Source organism: Pimephales promelas, chromosome 12 (genome assembly GCF_988280905.1).
Source record: "Pimephales promelas chromosome 12, fPimPro1.hap1.1, whole genome shotgun sequence".
NCBI lineage: Eukaryota > Metazoa > Chordata > Actinopteri > Cypriniformes > Leuciscidae > Pimephales > Pimephales promelas.
The window spans coordinates 9,409,041-9,415,402 of NC_142780.1; the positions used below are offsets into that span (position 1 = coordinate 9,409,041).

At 39.2% G+C, this 6,362-nt stretch overlaps 1 pseudogene across 1 annotated transcript; it reads left to right on the forward strand.

The window, feature by feature from the left end:
- Positions 1-2,891: 2,891 nt before the first annotated feature.
- On the forward strand, positions 2,892-5,795 carry LOC120473838 (uncharacterized; annotated as a pseudogene). The gene is made up of 2 exons (XR_016145675.1): positions 2,892-3,464; positions 3,992-5,795. The product of XR_016145675.1 is annotated as an uncharacterized LOC120473838 (transcript).
- The last annotated feature ends 567 nt before the right edge of the window (positions 5,796-6,362 follow it).

Genomic DNA, 6,362 nt, shown 5'->3' on the forward strand with positions numbered 1-6,362 from the left:
CAAAAAACAGAAAAACGGTATTTTCGTTTTATAATTACAAACGAATTACGGATTATCCAGAGATCCCCTGACCCATGGTCCGTGTACGTTTTGATAGTTTGTTTTTTCGTTTGAAACAAAAAACAAAATTATGAGAAACTTTTTTCGTTTGTCGTTTCAAACCAAAAACAAAGAAACCGTAAAAAAAGAGTCGTTTTCCCGTTTTTGGTTCTGAATCCAAAAAAAAAAAAAAAAAAACAAAATCAAATAACGGTCCGATTTTGGTTTTTTGAAATTCCTTTTTCCATTTTTCCGTTTGAAGATCTACATTAAAACACGGACAGGTTGGTCACGTGACCCGGAAGTAATAGTAAATATGGCCTATCAAAATAAAAGCCAAGCTTTTAGAACAGCCATAATATGCAGCACTAACGTTATACCAGAGTCACGTTAGAAGAAGAAAAATCAATGAATAAATAGGCTTATATAAACCTGGACCGGAATAAATATGTTAGCAACAGTAGTTTATTACAGCTATTTAATATCATGCCTATCCAGACATCACCAATCACGTTTAATGAGCGCATTGTTTGGCTCAATACAGTTGGTAGGTTAACCCATGAACTTATTGTGTGTGCAGAGTTGTTACTGTTAGCGCTATATTATATAATTATATTTAATGTGGTTTCCCACCGTAATGGACCACTGTTTCTCCTTTCTACCAGCAGGTGGCAGTATTTAAATGACTGACTGTATGGTGTCTTTGGTAACTGTTTTAAATCAAGACTACTGATACAGATATATTTATTGTTGTTCATTTTATTTGGTTTTTGATTTTATTTGCCTAGTTATCATCATCATCATTCATCCAGCCCAGAGTTAAACCTGCTTCTGTTTTGTCCTATGTAGGCCATCTGGCCAAAAGAATGATTTACCAGTGTGCTGTGTGAATCTTTCTTCTCTATACACATTCCAGTGTGTATAAAATACAAAACTCTGATAGTGTCATGCAAGTGAAGAGAATCCATACAAGTCTTAAAACTTTATATAGCACATTCATGCTTTCAAAGGCATTGGATGTACAATCAATGGCTGCAGAATATTTGTTAAGCCCTAAGGTAAGAAGATTTTACAAGGTCCTCAAAAGAAATAACAAAAACATAATTACATTACAAAAAAAAAAAAAAAAAAAAAACAGTCTGTCAACGCTGATTACATCAGCAATAACTGCAACAAAATGTTTCCAGTAACTTTTGAACAGTCATGTCCATACTTTAATGTCCTTACTTATGATCAGACTTGCAGCACTGTCTTTATATTTCAATGAAAGTTTAAATATTAACATAAAAATGTTTTAGAATGGCAGAAAATTAAGAAATGAGAATGTGTCTGTACACCTAGCCCTTGTATCTTAATCAGCATTAAACTTCTGTTTGCTTACAGTCCTTCTGACTGCAGCTCAGGATATCATTTGGACTGTGCAATGACAGATATCACAATAGATGATGGACAAGTGAACTGTGCATCACTAAGCTGCATGAACTTTATCTGAAAAAAGTAGGCTATTTTAAAGTAGAATTCCATAAATTATATTCAATAAATATCAAAACTTTAGGTGTTTAAGTGATCTGTAATCAAATAATGATGGCAGTTGTTAAGTAGGCTATAGGTTATTCTGCTCATTACCAATATACCTAATTGCTGACAACATCTGGCCTTTATAATCAATCTGGAATGTAAAATATTTCAAGGTACACATTTCAAAGAAGACTATTATACAATGAATATGAGGTGCTAGAAAAACAAAATTCATCAGGTGGTATCCAATGATAGTCCCACCATGGGCCCAAACTTTTCTGTAGATTTTTCCATGCAGCTTTTCAAAGCTGCCTCAGTATAGGCTAATAGCCTACCGCTGTCACGCAATCTGTTCTTCGGAGAAGCGCGTTCGCGCACATGGGCGCCATTTACGCTTAAACATATGGCTATATTGCGCGTCTATGTCAGCTTAAACGCGAATGAATGTTTATAATAAATAAATGTAAAGAATGATTTTCATGACAACTAAATATTTTCGCTTTGGTATATTAAAGAATCCTCTGTGCAAAACAACACTAGGCCTATTTAATTGTTTACCGCATAACTACCGCATCTAACATTATCTGATATGGTCAGGAATTTACGTCAATTTCAAAATATGTGTTTGTTATTAGGCTATTGCTTATTAAACCATCCTTTAAGCCGAGTCATTTCCAGAAGTGGTCTAGATCATACAGCCGGAGCCGGTTTTAAAAAAAATCCACCAGATTCTTGTTCTAAATATCACAGACTACCCCTGCGGTGATTTTCACGTTGATCTACTACTGTTTTATTATTTAATAATTGCCAAATGATACTGTATAGGCTACATGATCAAATATGCCGAACATGAGGAGAAAGAGCTTATTTTGGCGAGTAGGCTAATGCCTTAAGCAGCAGTGCTAAGAAACATGATTTCTGAAAGCACAGTTATAATGGAAAGTTTTTATTACAGAACATAAATCAATATCTCCATGACAGCTCGCACACAGCAGACACAGTGCGACACCTACTGGTATATTGTTATAATCGTTTTGAACTGCCCTACCCTGCAAACAAGGGACGTCCCCCGGACTTTTCAAACGTCCGCTTAGGTCCGCTTTGTAACGTTCCCTAGCGGACGTTCGGAGGACGTCCGCACTTGGTCCCCTTTGTAACGTTCGCTGACGGACATTCCGATGACGTTCGCATTTGGTCCCCTTTGTAACGTTCGCGGACGGACATTCCGATGACGTTCGCATTTGGTCCCCTTTGTAACGTTCGCGGACGGACATTCCGATGACGTTCGCATTTGGTCCGCTTTGTAACGTTCGCCCGTTCGCTGGCGGACATTCCGATGACGTTCGCATTTGGTCCATTCTATACACAAGTTTTTGAGCCGTTTCCGCTCTACATCCTAAGCTCCTCCCGTTTATGCAATCCACTTCCGTTTTGGCGGGCTGGTTATGCTACCTAGCTCCGTTGTGCCGACAAAGCACTGATATCGCAGTGACAAAGAGGATACCAATTAACTTTCAACATGAATAAAAGTGGTTCGGGAACGACGTGTGCGGTAGTTGGTTGCAAAAACTCGCGAAAGCACCTGAACGAGTGGTTAGATAGAGAGTGTTACGACCACAAACCAGCTACGAAGAGGCAATGTCCATGCGCTCCATTGTTTACATTTTTTCGCAAGCCTGATACCGACTCGGAATCAAGGACCTGGCTGAAGGCATTAAATCTAAAGAAACCACCCCGTACTGTTTATGTTTGTTCCTATCACTTTGTTGACCAAAAACCAACCAAGGATAATCCTTTCCCAGAGTTGTGGTTGGGATACAATCGTCCTCCCCAGCCAAAGAGGCGTCAACTCACTCAGCGGACCACTGTCTCCACCCAGATAAAGAAACGCAGACTTGCATCTGAGGGTAAGTAAAGCAAATTTAGCTATGAAGTTGACAATACTGTTAATTATGAACAAGTTGTCATACACTAACATTGCTACCGGTATTTTGCTGAGGCAGTTGATTGTTTTGGATATGGGACAAACAATGCCCACGATACATCATTAATTGTGTGTGTGTGTGTGTGTGTGTGTGTGCATGCCTGCGTGTGCCTTAGTCTACATCATAAATGTAATGCAAGGTGGCAGGCTGTTGTGATGATGTGTGTGTGTGTGCGTGCGTGTGTGCGTGCGCCCCCGCCCGCGTGTGTGAGTGCAATGTTGTAATACACATTTTGCCATTGTGATGTTTGTTGTGTTGTGGAAAACTTAATATTTTACTTTTCTTATTGTTTACTTTCTTAGACTTTGTGATTTTTTTCTTTCGATTCAATCATGTGTTTCTCTCCTGGAATGTATTTTTTACCTGGCAGGAACAAAGACGCACAGTAAAAGAAATGGTCTATGCCTTAATTAATTTTGCTCCATCCATGTTTTCTCTTCCCTTTTTAGATGCTCCTGAAACCTGTCAGCCTGCCTGTGAGGCCGAGCCTGCTACACCAAAATTTCGAGATGCCCAGACCCAATGGGAGGATCCGTCACATATTGACCACATGTACTGTTCAACAACACAGTCTGTTAAAGTTGACAAGGCCACACAGTGCGAGGCAGAAATGGGTCCTACTGTGACTAGCACCACGGTCATTGATGATGCTAGGTCCCGGCTGTATACAGGAGTGCGTATGGTTCAATTTTTCACCCTGGTGACAGTGTTGTTGCCTTTCAGTAAGCTAACAATTACCCTTCCTGTTGTTGACCAAATCCTGATGACCTTGATGAAGCTAAAACTAAACCTAATATTAGGAGATATTGCTCATCGCTTCAATGTGTCTACATCCATGGCAAGCATTGTGATTAGTCACTGGATTGACGTGATGGGTGAACAGTTCAAAGTCCTGATCCCCTGGCTTCCAAGAGAGACCATTCGTGCCACCATGCCCTTGTCGTTTCAGAGGAACTACCCTCGAACCACCTGCATCATTGACTGTGCCGAAAGTGCCATATGCAGAGAGCCACAAACCACGACTCAAGGAGTGACACTTTCAGCCAGTACAAATCACGCAACACTGTGAAATATCTCGTCGCTGTGGCCCCTAATGGGCTAATCATGTTTATCTCTGATGCCTATGCTGGCAGAAGCAGCGATAAGTTTATCACCATGGACAGTGGGTTCCTAGACTATCTGAGGGCTGGTGATGAGGTCATGGCGGACCGTGGGTTCACCATTCGAGACTTGCTTGATGAGAGAAAAGTGAGTTTGAACATCCCTGCATTCACCTACAGACGCAATCAGTTGACCAATGAGGAGACCACACGCACCAGGCGAGTAGCCAATGTCCGCATACACGTGGAAAGAGCAATACAGAGACTGAAGGTCTTTAAGATTTTATCCCAGACTGTTCCCATCAGCATGGCACCGAAACTGGACAACATCTTAACCATCTGTGCTGGCCTAGTTAACCTGAAGAGTCCACTGATCAGAGTGCCTTGTGAGGTTTAATCTTGCCTTGTGTCCTTGTCTACCAACACCCAGCCATGTTGCTCATTACATACAGATAAACACAACAAATACTTCTTGCATTGTATTTTTTTTTTAGGGATGGGCAATGATTAATCGCGATTAATTGCATCCAAAATAAAAGTTTGTGTTTACATAATATATGTGTGTGTACTGTGTATAATTAATTTGTATATATAAATACCCACACATGCATGTATATATTTAAGAAAAATTTGTTATTTATATAGCAAATATTTATATATAATATTAATTATGTATAAATATATGTAAACATTATAAAGTATATACATGCAAATATTTCTTAAATATATACATTCATGTGTGTGTATTTATATATACAAATGAATTATACACACTACACACACATGTATTATGTAAACACAAACTTTTATTTTGGATGCGATTAATCGCGATTAATTGTTGGCCATCCCTAATTTTTTTATTATATATGAACATTTTTAGTGTGATGTACTTGTGTGGGCTGCTTTTGTATTTTACTTTTTAATACCTGTTAGGATTAATCACACAATCTTTCTTGTTGAACCCATTTCTTCAGTTTACTCAAAACAATTAATTCATCCAGTGTTATTTATGTACAGTATGAGCTTACTATGAATGATGAACTGTGTTAAAAGAAATTGTAGCACTCTAAGGAACATAAAGCCTATAATTAATGATTGTACTTCAGTGCAGTAATTAAATGTGAAATTAAATAAAACTTAATTTTCACTCAAACAGTAGAGGCAAACATCTGTTGGCTCCTGTAGGCATGACCTAAATAAGGCAGCTTATTTTGGTTTTAAAATGCTCAGATATTTACTGCAGAACTGTAACCTTCCCTCAACAAAATCATCAACAATTTTCGGGAGCATGTGGGCAAAGTAGAATGTGCGCAGCCTTTTGATATGCCCCTGGACAAAGCCTTGGTCGTAGGGTACTTCAATTTCTAGGTGCTCAGATTTGTTCCAGATCACCAACTTGGAGTGCTGTAGCCCTGTGCAGTGCATCCCAATTTGTACCTGCATGTAGTAGCCTTTTGGACCATTGCAGGCAATATGGTAATCTACTCTATCTATGTTTGCCACAGTTGTGATTTCACAGTTCTTTGTTGCCAAAAATTCTGCAAGTGACTTGTTTCCAATCACAGGTGATTTGATCTCCAACAGAATGTCTTTGTTTATCACTCCATCGGGAGATGCTGCAAGCCACGGTTCATTTTCGCACACCACTAAGCCTTTGGTTTCAATGCTGTTGCCCAGAGTTTCCAAATAGTCCCTCGCAAGTTCCTCCCCCTCCGCTCCT